This window comes from Girardinichthys multiradiatus, chromosome 23, assembly GCF_021462225.1.
Source record: "Girardinichthys multiradiatus isolate DD_20200921_A chromosome 23, DD_fGirMul_XY1, whole genome shotgun sequence".
Taxonomy (NCBI): Eukaryota; Metazoa; Chordata; class Actinopteri; order Cyprinodontiformes; family Goodeidae; genus Girardinichthys; species Girardinichthys multiradiatus.
The window spans coordinates 16,845,796-16,861,635 of NC_061815.1; positions in this window are offsets into that span (position 1 = coordinate 16,845,796).

Genomic DNA, 15,840 nt, shown 5'->3' on the forward strand with positions numbered 1-15,840 from the left:
GTTAATATTTTGTGGTTCACCAAACTACATATGTTTTTAAAGAATCTTTAATAATTGTAGAATGATTCAGTGTGAGTAACACAGATTCATATTTTACAGCTTTAATGCTTGTCTAAATCAAAGGTGGCCTTAACGCCAAAAAGCATTCAAAATACAATTTTTTTGTGGTTTCACAAGTAGTATAAAGGTTTCATGAATTGCAAACTGTTTTAATTAGTGCCTGTTCAGCATAGAGTTATTCTGTTCAGAATTGAGTAGTCCACATATTTTATATTTTTTCAAAGATTTATTTTGCAGCACTAGTGGCCTTTATTTTGTAATTTTTCTTTGAAAGTAGGCAGACAGGAAATGGGAGGGGAAAGAAGGAAGACTTGCATCACTGGTTGCCGTGGCTGGGACTTGAACCTTGGGAAAGCTGGGTCGATGGCCTGTCTATACATGGGCCACACACTCTAAAGCTGCGCCAGTGCCGCCCCTGTATTTTATATTTACAACAACATTTTGCAAAAAACAAAACAATCTTCAAATTACCCATTTATTTTAGTGCCATATCTGAAGCTTATGATCACATAATAATTTCAAGTCATTAGCTAGCTGTGCTAGAGTGTTTGAACACTCCCAGTTCATTATACATCCAAATAGCAACAGGGGAAGGCATTGGGACTGTTACATCCTGGGGTGTTTGGCTGGTTGGTTTGGACCAGGTGGACCCCTTTCTTTTGGCCCCATCTGTGGATGGGGTAGAGGGTTGTTGGGAGCCAGGGGGGTTGGGGTTTGGGATGGATTCGTTTGGGTTCAGGCAGTCCCCGGCCTAAGAGTGGAGTGTAAGCTTGCCAATGATGTCAAACTTGTGGAAATCGAAAAAGAATTAAAGAAGACATGACTATTTAAATGTTGGTACTCTCCAAAGTACTTTAAGATGAAAACACGCTTCAAAGTTTCGTTAGAATCACCCTAGAAGCTGGGCCGCAACAAAAGCTGTTAATTTAAATTACTTTGCATAGATTGCTGCAACACCTCCCCAAACAATGTTTGTCAACAGAGGGTCCAAAAACTGCACTCTCATTGAACTCACAGCACTGTTTTTCTATGTAAAGATAATTTATAGCACTGCATTACAATATACTTGTGCATTTAACAAACATCTTTCAACTGTCCAAAAAATGACAGCTCAAAATTTAACGGAAACACACACAAGAAAAACCAAAAAAAAAAACTTAACTTAAAACACTTGACATTTACAAAATTGAGAAATGTCAACTATTTAAGTTTTTTTTTTAAATTTCTGCATGTTATTTGTGTCTGAAAATTGCATCATGACTGCAACTTGGTCCGAAATTAACATGTTGGTACATTCTTATTCCTGCTCTTTTTAATTGCTCTTTTTGTTTTTTAAAGGAACTTTTCAAATAAAGTATTTTATGGTCAATTTTAAAAGACAAAGAAATCCAACCAGTCTTCCAGGCTGCAGCGATCAATCACTCAACAGGTGGGCTCCGATCCCCCACACATTGGGATGATAACACCCAGGGTAGTGAGCCCAGATAAGTGCCATTGGTCGATAATATTTCATCATCCTGATACATACAGCCATTAGTCTTGAATCGGTTAAATTTGAATTAAAGTAAAATCCTATTTCATGCTATAAAGCATACTCAAAACTTATTTTTATTACCATTAAATGGAGTTTTGACAAAAATTCAATGTGGAAGACTCACCTCCACCACCGGCTCCGACCTATGAACCCATCATGTGTCTCCACTCCAACCAATCAGCATCAAGTCTGCATTCCTTCTCAGCCAATCACCCTTCAAGACTTCGCTTTTAACGACCTCCAACCATGGATTCTCTCCAGCGCTCAGTATCATCCATTACTCAGCTTCTCTGGGGGTTCGCCTACAACTCTGCCACGTCAGCACTTCCTCTTCTCCGCTCTGCCGACGCTCAACCCACTCCTTGGCCCCTCCCACTGACATTCACCATCGCAACGCTCATCCTGGCTCGTCTCTAAGGGTGAGATGTATCACTTCATTCTTTCTTTTCCTTTTTCATATGTCCTTCAAGCACGCTGTTTCCCACTCCTTTCTTCCAGCATTCCTGCCCAGCCAAACACAAGTTTTGATGCATCTTAACTATATCCTTTCCTGTTATAGTCATGGTGCACACTTTCTCTCTGCAGACTGGTTCGGCGCTGCTCTGTTCAGTTTGCGACAATTGATTTACAGCACCTTCCCGGACTAAGTGTTTTCACAATATAAGCATTAACTGCATTACTGCAGAAGAATAACAAACTCTTACGAAACAATTTATGAACACACAATATTAATAAGGTCATTTCACGGACGTAGCTCTTACCTCCATCGAATCCTGGCAGGCCTGTCATGTTTCAGGTTATTCTAATTCAGTCACTGATGCCCTGTCTTGTTTTAAATTTTCAGGTATTTCGCCATCTCTGTCCATCAGCCTACTTTCACCCTACTCCGATTATTCCTCTCTCTCCTTCCTCCGTTGCAATCAGCCAAACATTGCTGGATCTCAGGTCTAGGTCCTTCCACTTCCTTCGCCTGGCAAACCTTTGTAAATTTTGCCTTGCTATAACACACCATCGTACCAGGTTCGCATTCAAACAATCCTAGCTTTCAGTACTCATTGTTTTGAACATTGTCGTTTCAAGCTCCCCTACATCCACAGCCTATAAGCAGGCATCAATTTTTATCAAAAGATCATCTTTCTGAGCCCACGCCGAGCTTTTCACTCTTCACGCCATTAAACTTCTTCTCAAAGGCATTTCAAAACGTTGCATTCTGCAGCTTGACTCCCAGAGATCTCTTACACTTCCCCTCTTTAAAAAAAAAAAAGATCTCATCAGTATCCTTCGCTCCGCTCGTTTTCCCCTTATTTCAAATCTCTTCTCTCCAGTGCCTTCCTCCTCGCCTTCTACGGCTCACTTAGACTTGGCGAATTTACTCTTTTCAATTCATTCGTGCCATCTAGAGATTTTGCCTTTTCAGACCTAAAGTTCTATCCAGTCCATTTCAAACTTTACTTCAAACACATCAAAGGTAAAGGTCCATATTTTATTTCCATAGCTCGCCTCGATGACTTGTTTTGTCCTTTCCAAGCCATGTTCTCTTTTGTTCTCAAACGTCACAAATCAGCTCACCATTATGCCCCTTTTCCTTACTCCAGAAGGAGTTCCCTTGATCGCCTCCTGGTTCCTCAAATTTGTGAGGCAAACTTTAGTTCAATGCAACCTTACCCCTAGTCAGTTCTCAGGTCACTCATTTAGAATCGGGGCAAGTTTCCACAGCATCACTACAACAACTTGGCTGCTGGTCAACTTCAGCATTCTCTTCATATGTCTGCCCAAACTTCCATTCTGTGCTCTGCTCAATGATCTATCAGCTCTTAGGTAAGAGCTTCTGCATTAACTGGTGATGGTTGGCCTTTTCAGTTTAAACTTATCCTTGCTTCCCCTTCTTGCCAATCAGGCATGACCAAGTCTTTCTCTCTGCCCACCTCGTCAGGTTTACCAACTTCCCATCCTCTTGCTTGTCAGCTATTACTTATTTTCTCCCTTTGCCTGTCGGGCTCGCCCACGTCCGCATCCGCATCCTAGTCAGGTTTATCATGTCCCATCCACGCCTCATCATGGCGTGTTCCATCCTAAGTATTTTATTCCATTCCCTCTCCAGCCAGTCTGCTTCATCTTTCTCCTTCACTCGTTATGCTCAGCTTAGCTCTTAGTCAACACTTCGTTATATTTCTTTTCCCTTAACTTTGCCCAGATTCATGCCCTTCCCCTTCTTTGCCTGTCAGGCTCTTATCGTCCTTTTCCTCCCCACCCTTCTCCTCCATTCACATCTCTTTCTGCTCGGCCTTGGCCTCAGTTTTTGGGGGGTGATGTATCTGATCCTAACTCCATGATGTTCAAGCCCTCTACGGGTTTTCAGGTTAAGTGTATTTACTTCCTCTAATAACATTCGTTCCATCTAGATATTTAGTCTTCTCAGACTTCAAGTTCTATCCTGATCATTTCAAACCCCACCTCAATATACCAAAGGGAAGGTCCACGTTTCATCTCTATTGTTCACCTCGATGACCCATTCAGCTAATTTCAAGCCATGCTCAAATTCGCACTCAAACATCACCCATCATGCCCCTCTTTATCACTCCAGTAGGAGCCCTACGTCTGCCTCCTGGTTCCTCATATATTTTAGACAGACTCTAATCCAATGCAACCTGCCCCCGGTCAGTTTTCTAGCCATTCTTTAGAATAGGGGCAGCCATTACTGCAGCCACCCAAGGAGTCTCAACAGCTTCCTTTCAACAACTTGGCCACTGGTCATCTTCATCCTTCTCATCCTATGTTTGTCCAGACTTCGTCTCTGTGTTAGCTGCCCAAAGATCTCTCAGTTCTTGGGTAAGAACTTCTTTCATTATCTAGTGATGGATGATCCTTCATTAAATCGTATTTATCATCTTAGAGAGATTGTCTTATCTTAATTCATTTCTCTTATCCCTGTTTCTCCAAGATCCTTTGTCAGCATTCGTCAGCCTCATCCATTTATTCTCTCACCGCCTCATCATCTCTTCATTCTCCCCTTCATCAGGTTCAGCTGCGTCATCGTCCTTCTGTCTAAATCATGCTCATGCCTACGCAGGCTCACTCACCACACGCATGCCTATGCGGCCCATTCTCCATTCTCATGCCTATGCGGGCTCACTCACCTGCATCCATTCATCATTTTCATTCCTTCTCGGCTCATTACATTTGTCATAAGATGAAGCAATTAGGTTAAGCCAACATAATGTTTTTTGGGTGTTTTTCTATTTTATTTAGCAATTGCAGCCATGAACAAACATGGCTGCCCCCTAAGATCTCTTTAGAGAGGAACATGTAACCAGGAAACGGGAGTGCTTGGAAAGAACATGCAGATTCCACAGAAAGACCCAGGATTAAAAAAATGGTGACAGTGCTCTGAAACTCTTCAGTGTTGCATAAATGAGTACTTTACCTTCTCTCAACCTTGTTCAAAGAATACAAACAGAACAAACTAACAAAAACAAGACTGGTTGATAGATTATTTAATTCAATAACTAATTTAAAATGAGCTCAACTAACATAGTTAACCTGAGAACCAACACTAAACCTGTTAACTCATACACCAAAATATCAGAAGTTCTTGATTCTAACACATAATATGCATTTTTTTCTTACTTACGTGACAAGTTTTGTGTTTTCCATAATAGAAAAATATTGATGTCTTGAACTAGAAGTTTAAATCCAATCCAGCTAACTACCCCAGGTTCCACAAAATTTGTAAATAAAGTTCTATTGTGTCAAAAGTTAATTTAGTTAATTTAAATTGTTCTTAGTATGCAGTACATTCAGCTGTTATGTGATTGCTTCAGAGGTTGTATTGGGAACATTGGTCAAGAACAGCATCCAGAAGACTAAGATACCCAGCGGACAGTTCAGGGATAAACTAGTGCAGATGTTTAAAGTAGGGTTAGGTTATACAACAAAATCACAAACTGAATATCTCAGTGAGCACAGTTCAATCCATTATCCAAAATTGAAAAGTGTAAAACATCGCTCCAAACCTACCAATATATGGTTGTCCAGCTAAACTGACAGGTCAGACAAGAACATTATTAATCAGAGAGGCAGCCAGAAGTCCCATTGTGTCCCTTGAAGATCTACAGCAGTCCACTGCTGAAGTAAACAATCTTTTGATAAGACAGTCTGATGTACATCTAAATCTGGCATTTATGGAAGAATGGCAAGAAAAGAGGCACTAATGAAAGAACATCATATGAAGTTCTGCTGGCAGTCTGTCACAAGATGTGGGAGGCACAGCAAACATGTGAAAGAAGATGTTCTGGTTAGATGAGACCAAAATAAAACGATTTAGCCTAACAAGCAAAATGCTATGTTTGGCGGAAACCTAACGAACCATATCCTGAACAGACCATGCCTACTTAGGAACCTGCGGTGACAGCATTATGCCGAGCAACAATGGACTGGTTTTAGATAAAAACATACTCCTTATTTAAAATGGTCTAGTCAAAGTCGAGACCTAAAGCCAATAGAGCAACTGGAAAGAAACTTGAAAATCGATGATCTCAGATGCTTTTTATCCAATCTACAAGAGACATACCCCAAAATACTTCCTGTGTAACTGCAACGAAAGGAGAGGAAAGGCGAGTCCCTAGAGGATTTACTTAGGGAGCCTGAATACAAATGCCTGTCACACTTTTTTGTCAAAAACCATTTGTACTTTCCAATCATGTGCTACTTTATGCTGGTTGTAGTTGATGGCTGTAATGTGACAAAACATGGAAAAGCTGAAGGGGTGCTAAATCTTTTTATGTCAGACAATTCCTAAGGAATAAGATCTGATTTTTGTGAAGTGAACTTCTTGACCAGTAGATATCTTTGCTGCCATGGTCACCTGCACTTTCTTCACTTTAATTAAATAAAAATCTGTTTCCAACATAGATTCTAAGATAATTATCTATTGCAGACATACTCTCTTTATAGAACCCCACTTTTAAAAGTTTGACCTATTACTTTAATTTCACGTTTTTGTGTTTTTTGCAGTCTTCTGCTTAATGTAGCTCAACAATTTGACCTTTTTAATGGGGTTTTAAAACTATTCTCTTTCAAGACCCTGTGACCAGCTGAAACATGTGGATTGTATTTGGTAACTGATGATCTTTGCTACTTTTTTAAAAATTATTTAAGTTGGTAACATTTTTTTAGTATATCCAAACTCTTCAGCATCATTCTTTTAAAATGTACTGATGGTTTTAAAGGATCTAATTAACCCTAGTTTGGCAATTCCCTGATGTATTTTTCAGTTAGTGCGATGATTGCTTAATAAAAGCCATACTCAGTTTAAATCTGACAAACAGCTCTAGTAATGTCGGGTACTAAAATACAATGAATAGATATATATGCAAATGTTAAAAGTTATAAAGCTGCTGACAAACTGCTTTGCTTCACTGCATGGAATATAAATTCGAGCCAAGCTGCCGGGGTTGATGTATTCACTTGAGCTGATGATTAAAGAGGGTTTAAAACCCTTTCTGGGGACATCGTTTGTATATGTGTATCACAGAAAGACAGGGTTGGATGTGGTAGTCAGAAAACATTGCAGCATCAGTGCCTGCAAATGTTTGGCTTCATGTTAACTTTTGACCACTCGCCTCAGGAGCAGCATCCTCAGAAGTACGTTCCAGGTCTCCCCTCTGCAGCAACCAGAAACAATCAAGGTACACAAGAGCCAAATCCTGCGAGGCACTCTGTAATCTCTACAGCCTTCATTAAAGAGAGACATTTTTCATTTTTCATCTATTTTAAAAAATCATCAAATTCTATGATTTTTAAATGGCTTTTTCTTTGCACTAGAAGTGATTAGAAGCAGAACTTCTATCCCCCATGTCACATACAGAGGGACCTGTAGTAATCTCCATTTCTTCCCCCACCTCCCTCTCCCTCCTACCTTTTCACAGACAAAGTTGAGGGTTTATTAGAGTTGGTGGCCTGTGATTATGTTTTAATGAGAGAATGACTGTGGAGAGCAGATAAGGCCCCAGTTCAGGCTGAGAGGTCCTTGGTGGGATTAGAATAATTGTCAAAAAAAGCCATGTCTTTAAAAAAAGCACCCACAATGAAATGAGACTGCCCCTGTCTTCTCCCACTCTTCCACCCATTCATCCCTCCATCCACCACTCTCCCCACCTCTACACCCATCAGTCAATTTACATTCGTGTGTGTGACGGTCCGCTGCTGGCATTGGAACATGACATTTCCTGTCATTGCTGTCTGTGCTGAGGCAAATGTTCATTCTTACAGATCAGAAAATCTCAGTGAGAAAATGTGGGGTAGTGTGGAGAGAAGATGTGATAAATGTGAGAGTGAGGGGGCATAGACGAAGAAAGAACGAGAAAGAGCCATTCAAGTACATGCAAAGTCATGTAAATGAGGCGAGCAGATACAAGCTGCATCATTTGCCATTCCAGTTCCTTTCTCCCTGTGAAACTGCATTGGCTTGTTCCTTATGACACCTTTTTAGCTTTTTTATAAAAATCTAAAGTTTTTGTGCAAGTGATACATTGTTTTGTCGTCGATGTGTGATACAAATAATTGTACCTCAGTTTATGGTGCATATGAGTTTCATTTGTAACATCAGTTATCATATATTCATGGCTGATTAGCTTGCATTACAAATAATTTCCATTTATTTCAGGCTTTAAGCTTAACACCAATTTACAGAGGGACTTGAAAATGTTTTAAATGTTACTTTTTATGCAAGGAGAACTAAATTCAAATGCTGCAATATTTTCACTGGAGAACTTGGATGTGTGAAAGGTATTGATGGCATTCTTGATTGTAAGAAGTTCAAATTTAAAAATTTGAAGTATTAATTTATGTTGGCTGCAATTAATCATTTATACATTAAAGTGACATTATTGAGTATATTTCTGTGCTCTATGCCTTGCACTCACTCCACCAGGGTCAGTGCGGTTCCACGCCTCAGTCACCGCTCCAGTCTTCTCCACCACCTGTCTCATCTCCTTTTGTTCCTTCTTTGTTCCGACGCTATCATTGAGATGCCTTGAGTCTCATTCCAGAGGGTTAGGCTTACACCTCCACTCGAGCCCCGGAGAGTTTGGTTGATGCCTTGATTCCTGGCTTGGCATCTCTGACCTCATCTCAGACTTCAGTCTTCATGCACAAAACTACCATCTTTTTCTTGTGCTTAATCTGCCATCTGCACTTCTTGTTCATCCTACTGCACTCAAGTCTAATGTTTCTGATGCCGGGTTTTTCGAGTGGTTCCGCTTGCCCAGTTTGGGTTGGTTTTTATTTTTATTAATCTTTTTCTTGTTATGTGCTTAAAGTCAGTTAATCCAGTGAATTTCCCGGTGCTCATTATTTTTAGAAAGGCGCTACATTACGAGTGTATTTTTTTATATTTAGTTTCTTCCTTCGTTCTGTTTCCTTTGTATTCCAGTTCACCTTTCTTGGATCACTGTTTGTCTTTCTCCGGGGTTTGTAGTTTCTTTGTATTTCTGTTCAGCTCCATTCATGTTTATTAGGCCCGTGCTCCACTAAATTTTTCTTTGTGCCCTCTTCGATAAGTTTGCGTTTTTTATTTTTTTAATAATTCATTGCTTCACCTATCTCACGTTCCTGTCTGCTCTTGGGTTCTACTCCAAACCTCCACTTTATGACAGTTAGCTGACATGGAGTGGAGGTTTAGCAGTGGAGGAGCAGGGACCCAGGAGGCTGGCAACAGCTGAGAAAGAGCTTTGGAGGCCAGCGACGAAGAGGCAGGAACCTAGGAGGCCCGTGACAGTTGAGAAGAAGCCTTGGACGCAGGTGGTTGAGCAGAAGCCTAGGAGAACAACGGCTGCTGAAGAGGAGCTTAGGAGGCCGAAGACAGCTGGAGCTTTAAGGAGCACTGGAAGAATCCTCTGAAGAGCAGTTCAAGAATTGCTGGACAAGGCTCTGGAGAACTGTGTGGAAGTCTATTAACCCCTTGGTGAGCCTCTGAAGAATAGTGTGGAAGCTGATTTAACCCTCAGTGGGACTCTGGAGAATGGAGCTCAGAGGAGCAATGAGGGGCTTTGGAAAAAACCATGACAGAGCTCTGATGGTCTGTGGTGGAGCTCAGAAGGTCTCTGGTGGAATTGTTGACGAGGCTCTGTAGACAGAGGCGAGTCCGACGAAGGCGGAGAAGGCAACCAGACCCTCTGGGAGAGATGAGGAGACTCTTGAGCATGCAACTATGATAGATAGATAGATAGATAGATAGATAGATAGATAGATAGATAGATAGATAGATAGATAGATAGATAGATAGATAGATAGATAGATAGATAGATAGATAGATAGATAGATAGATAGATAGATAGATAGATAGATAGATAGATAGATAGATAGATAGATAGATAGATAGATAGATAGATAGATAGATAGATAGATAGATAGATAGATAGATAGATAGATAGATAGATAGATAGATAGATAGATAGATAGATAGATAGATAGATAGATAGATAGATAGATAGAAATGGCTGTGGCATGGATCCTGGCCAGCCCAAGTGGAGAGACTGCTTGGGGCCAAGCTGGATTTCCTGTAGAAAAGTGTGTCAGACAAGCTGGCATTCTCGATGCCAGGCTGGTGGTTCATTTTGGGTAGACGGGGAGGCTTTTAGCCCCAGAATGGCGATCGCTGCTCCTCCACTTCTTCAGCCTGACACAAGCTCTTTTCTGCTGTACGCCGGAGATACTCCCACAAATTTATCATTTCCCCTCCTGTTGCTGGGTACTTTTGCTGGCTGGATCCATTTGTCCGCGAGTGTGGAGCTGGTGCAGGACCAAAGTGCAAACAGGACGATGGGAGCTGCATGGTGAGTAGAAAGGTTTTTAATAATAGTTGAACTAAGAACTTACAGCAGGGAACACAGGCAGAGTAACAGGTTGGAGCACAGAGATATGGGACAGGGAAGTCAGTAGAGGATCCAGTGTTGAACAATGAAAACCAGAGGATTTAAATACTGGGGTAGGAAGACGAATGGACCAATGAACAAGGAATCGGGATTAGCTGGTGGGAAATAATGCAAGACAACTGAAGGAGGGAGGCTAATTAACTCATAAAGGAAAGCCAGGGGAATAACAAAACATCTAAGTGAACTGCAATAAGTAAACAATGGAACTGACAAAAGAACATAAACAGGGAACCAGATCTACGAGAAAATACTAATTAAAACATCTAACACATCTAAACACAAGATTGAATGATAAATCTAATCAACATAAATAGACTGAAATAACAGCAACTAAAGAATGTGAATAGATATCACGTGTAACATGGCGCTGCATTCCAGCAAGAATGATGAAAGGATGTTTAGTTCTGTCAGCAGTAACATGCTATTTAATATTCTCATGTTGTAACCCTTTCTTGCAAATGTGCTTCAAACCACCACGCAACCAAAGTTCATTATAGATATCTGTCATATCCACTGGGCTCAGGTTAGTGTGTGCTCTTTTTCTGTCTGCTGCTGGACGGAACTGTCCAGTGTTGCAGGTTCCTTCTATGATGCAGAAAAGAGAACATTTCAGGACAGAGAGGTAAGAGAAAGACAAGAACAGCAACAACGAGGCATGAGTAAAACAAACCCCTTCTACTCGCCTCCACAGTCATCCTCCCGGCCGGCCTCTTTACTTTCAGAGGTTGGGGCACGGGAACCATTCGGGGCACCCGGCCCAGGGTCTGTGTTACAAGGAGCAAGGACCGATCCGGAAGGTTCAGTGGCTTTAATGCTAAGTGGATCCTGGAGCCCAGATAGGGTTTTGTGTCCCAATTCTTTTCTCACACCCACACCTTGTTACACCTCTACCCCAGCTGTAGAGGTGCAGGTAAGCAGGCACAGCATGCCACAGGAAAATGGAGAAGACAGAGCAGATCCTCAGCAAAACCATCCTGAGGACGGATCCCCAATACGCAGTCACACAGTTGGACAGTTAAGGGAACATTTACCCCGCACAGCTGCAGCTAAACTAGAAGGCTTTAGTTATGCCCCAAAAACCAATTATCCCCTTTTACACCAACAAGGCTCTGGAGCCCCCTGTAGGTATAAACCTTTCTCTCTGGGCGACATTACGGCTCTCTGTGACAAACTGCCCCCCATAACTGAAGGAGCAGCAGTGTGGCTCCAGACTTTAGACACCCTGATGGCAGGCACCACGCTAGCATTGGGAGATTATAGAGCAGTGGCAGGACGGTGCATGCCACACCACACATGTAGAGAGATTGAGACTGCTGCTTACACCTCATGAGCCCCAGATTCTGACCTCTTCACCCAGCATGTCCACTGGCTAGGTGATGCATTGAGAAAAGCATACCCTGTAACCAGGGGACGCACCATCCCTAAGTTTGAATGGGACCCTAAAATTAACCCCAGGGAATACCTGGACCAGTGTAAATCCATGTGGCAAAACTCAGACAGGAACTAACCCAGCTAATGAGGGGGCACAGCGAGACTGGTTCAGGGATGCTATCCTTAAAGGACTACCCCAACAGGTGAAGGCCAGTATGGACGACAATCCTGACATGCTTGGAGCGGACACTGGAACTTGGGATCGCTATCTGATTCACCACCTGTCCAAAATAAGAGAGGACCAATTGCTAAAAATGCAGTTAGCTGAAGCAAAGCAGAAAGCAGGAGAAGAAAAGAAAGACAACAAAACACCCAAAATAATGTATGAAGGTGCGGTTTCTCAGGGCCCCCAGACTCCTCCCTTTCCTGGCCATCAGGACACGATTGCACCAAGGTCTGCAACCTCTGGTCCTTATCATGCCCAACCAGGCCGGTTCAGGGGCAGAGGTGGGCCAAGGGGCCATGGATTCCGTGGAGGAACACCAAGGCGATGGGGGGGGGTGCTGACGCTTGCTACTACTGTGAGGAGCAGGGTCATTGGAGCCGAGAATGTCCATACAACCTTGAGGCATATGAGCGTGGGTATGGACCCAGAGGAGGCCCAGGGCGACGCCCGTATCGAGGACGGGGTGGTCCACTATGTGGAGGTCAACAGCAGCAACCTTCCCTTCAGCTGCCAGCCTGGGATGAACCCAGCTTTGGGCGAGACCACTACTGAGGGTCCCCACAGAACCCCCCGGACAGAGGGACAGAGGACCCCTTACTGTCCGTGACAGTGTATGGACAAACTCTTCCTTTTTTAGTGGACACTGGGGCCACATGCTCAACTATTCAACGAGCCCCTCCTACCACCCTCTCCACAAGGACTACCACTGTCATGGGGTTTTCTGGGGCTAAACAGGTCCTACCTTACACCAAACCCCTAAAAACCGAGAAAGGGGGACAGACTTTGAACCACAGCTATTTGGTGTCAGCGGACACCCCTGTCAACTTATTGGGCAGAGACATGTTGATTAAAATGGTTGCCACCATTTTATGTGGATCTGATGGACTGTCTGAGCATCTGCCCAATGGAACTCAACTAACCTGTGGCAACAATTCCCACTTCTCTCATGGACACTATCTCATACAACCCCTGGCTGACCCTATGGCTGACATATATTGGGTCCTCCTGCATCCAGAAACCACAGCGGGCGGAGGCATCCTCTCGTCCTTCCTTCGGTGGAAATCCTGGATCTCGACCCTGGCGCCCTACGTCTCTCCCCCTGACCCGCCACATGTCACCCTCTTCTATGACAAGAATAACTGTGAGTGTTATCAGGAAAGCTTTGCTGAGGAGCTGGAGGGGACTTCCTGGGAGATCGCCACCGCAGACATTTATGTAGCCCCTGAAGGTGTCGTAGCCTCCGTGCAGCTGTCTACAGAACAGGAGTACTGGTTTAAAATGTGGTCTGATGGTGTACCCCATGTTTCACTAGCGCTCCACCCTGCTCACAAAGCCCGCGAGCTGGGAGGAGTGTTAAAACGCTCCCTAGCTCTCACTGACTGGCATTCTTTATCCACACCCAATCTATCTTATTCCTCCTCATGTAACACCTACCGCATTACTAACATGTCCACAGACGTTGGCACCTTGGAACATGTGCAACTTGAAAGACATCATAGCAGAGAAAAAACAGATCATCCAATGGCTGCAGCTGTAGTTCAGAGCATGCCATCTTCACTTTGGGCAGAGGGCCCCATGGACGTGGGACTCATTCAGTGTTCTCCCATCACTTTCCAGCTTAACACTGACCGATCCATTTGGAAATCCCAGTACCCTCACAAACCAGCAGCCAAAAGTGGAATTTCTGACACCATAGAAGGCCTGTGGAACGCTGGGGTGCTGGAACCAGCTGATGGCTCTTCTTGGAACACACCCATCTTAGCAGTAGAAAAGAAGGGCACTGGGAAATGGAGAATGGCCCACGACTTGAGAGCTGTAAATGCAGCACTTTCCACTCCTACAGTTCCAGTGCCCAATCCTTATGTTGCTCTTACCAATCTAAACCCCGAACATGCATGGTTCACCTGCATCGACCTTGCCAATGCTTTCTTCTGCCTGCCTCTAGCTGAGGAGTGCAGAGATATTTTTGCATTCACATATAAGTCAAACAGGTACCGCTACATTCGTTTGCTGCAGGGTTTTGCTTTGTCACCAGGAATATTTAATCAGGTCCTTAAGGAATCCCTCCAAGACTATCCCCTCCCACCGAACACCACATTGATTCAATATGTGGATGACATTCTTTTGGCGACACCACAGCTGTGGTGCTCTCACACCTAGCAATAGCTGGGTACAAGGTCAGCAAAGCCAAACTACAAATTTGCTGGAAACAGGTGGATTTCTTGGGCAGGATGATCTCCCAGCCTGGGACAGGAATGTCCCCTTCACATCAATCTGCTGTCCTTTCTCATCCAAAACCGGTGCGGGTGAAGGACATGCTTTCTTTCTTGGGACTCACCGGATACAGCAGGTCATTTATTCCAGGAGACCTGACTGCCCCACTCCGCGACTTAGTGAAGAAACAGGGCATGCACCATTTGACAGCACCTCTAGAATGGACAACAGAAGCAGAGGAAGCATTTATTGCTCTTAAAACCAGCCTTTCCCGAGCTGCTCCCTTGGCACATCCAGACTACACATTGCCCTTTCACTTGGATGTTTCTGTAACAGCACACACCGCGAACGGAGTGTTGTTCCAGAAAAAAGGGGGAGTAAGAACAGTGCTAATGTATATTAGCGTGATGCTTGACAACATGGAACAAAGACACCATGAATGCACCAGACATGCAGCAGGGTTGGCAAAAATAATTCAAAAAACAGCCCATGTGGTGATGGGACATCCACTACACATTTTAACATCACATGGAGTAGTGGCATTTGTCAATTCCAAAATTTTCACACTCTCACCATTGAGACAACAGAGATTGAGTAAGGTGCTGGAGGCGCCAAATATCATCTACAGCCATGAAGGGATCAACATGGCAGACAAAATGACAGAAGGAGAGCCCCATGTATGCACCGAAAAAGTTGAGGTAAGTGAGAAAATCAGACCAGACCTACAAGGAGAACCACTGACAGAAGCAAGAAACCTGTACACAGATGGCTGTTGTTTTAGACATGACACAGAGGGTCTGAAAGCAGCCTATGCGGTGGTGGAAGACACAGGAACGAACTTTGTGACTCTTAAGGCAGAAGGGCTGACAGACACCCAATCAGCACAGAGAGCAGAGGTGCTAGCAGTAATAGCAGCCCTAGAACTAGGGGAAGGACAAAAAGTGAACATCTACACAGACTCAGCTTATGCCACGGGAGCAGCGCACGTGGAACTGAAGCAGTGGATGAGAACAGGGTTTAGAACAGCAGGACAGAAACCCATTAAACATGAGCCAGAAATGAGAAGATTAGCTGAGGCCCTACTACTTCCCCAAGAAGTAGCGGTCATGAAATGCAAAGGACATGATAACAGCTACACTAGGGTGGCTCAAGGAAATCAAGCTGCAGACCAAGCAGCCAAAACCAAAGCTGGATATCTGCCCATACACATCTTGATGAACTCTGAAGTTGAATGGACACCAGAACCGACTCTGGAGGAGGTGAGTAGACTGCAAAAGGGGGCCTCACCGGAAGAGAAATCAGTCTGGAAGGCAAGAGGGGGAAGAAAAGACCAGGATGAACAATGGAGAAGTCCAGATGGACATCCCATCCTACCCCCAGGGTTGACCACAACAGCGCTGGAAGAAGCATATGGACCGGGACATGCAGGAACTGCACAAATGATGAAGAGTCTTGAGCACTGGTGGCATCCATACCTGAAACAGACAGTAGGTCATTGGATA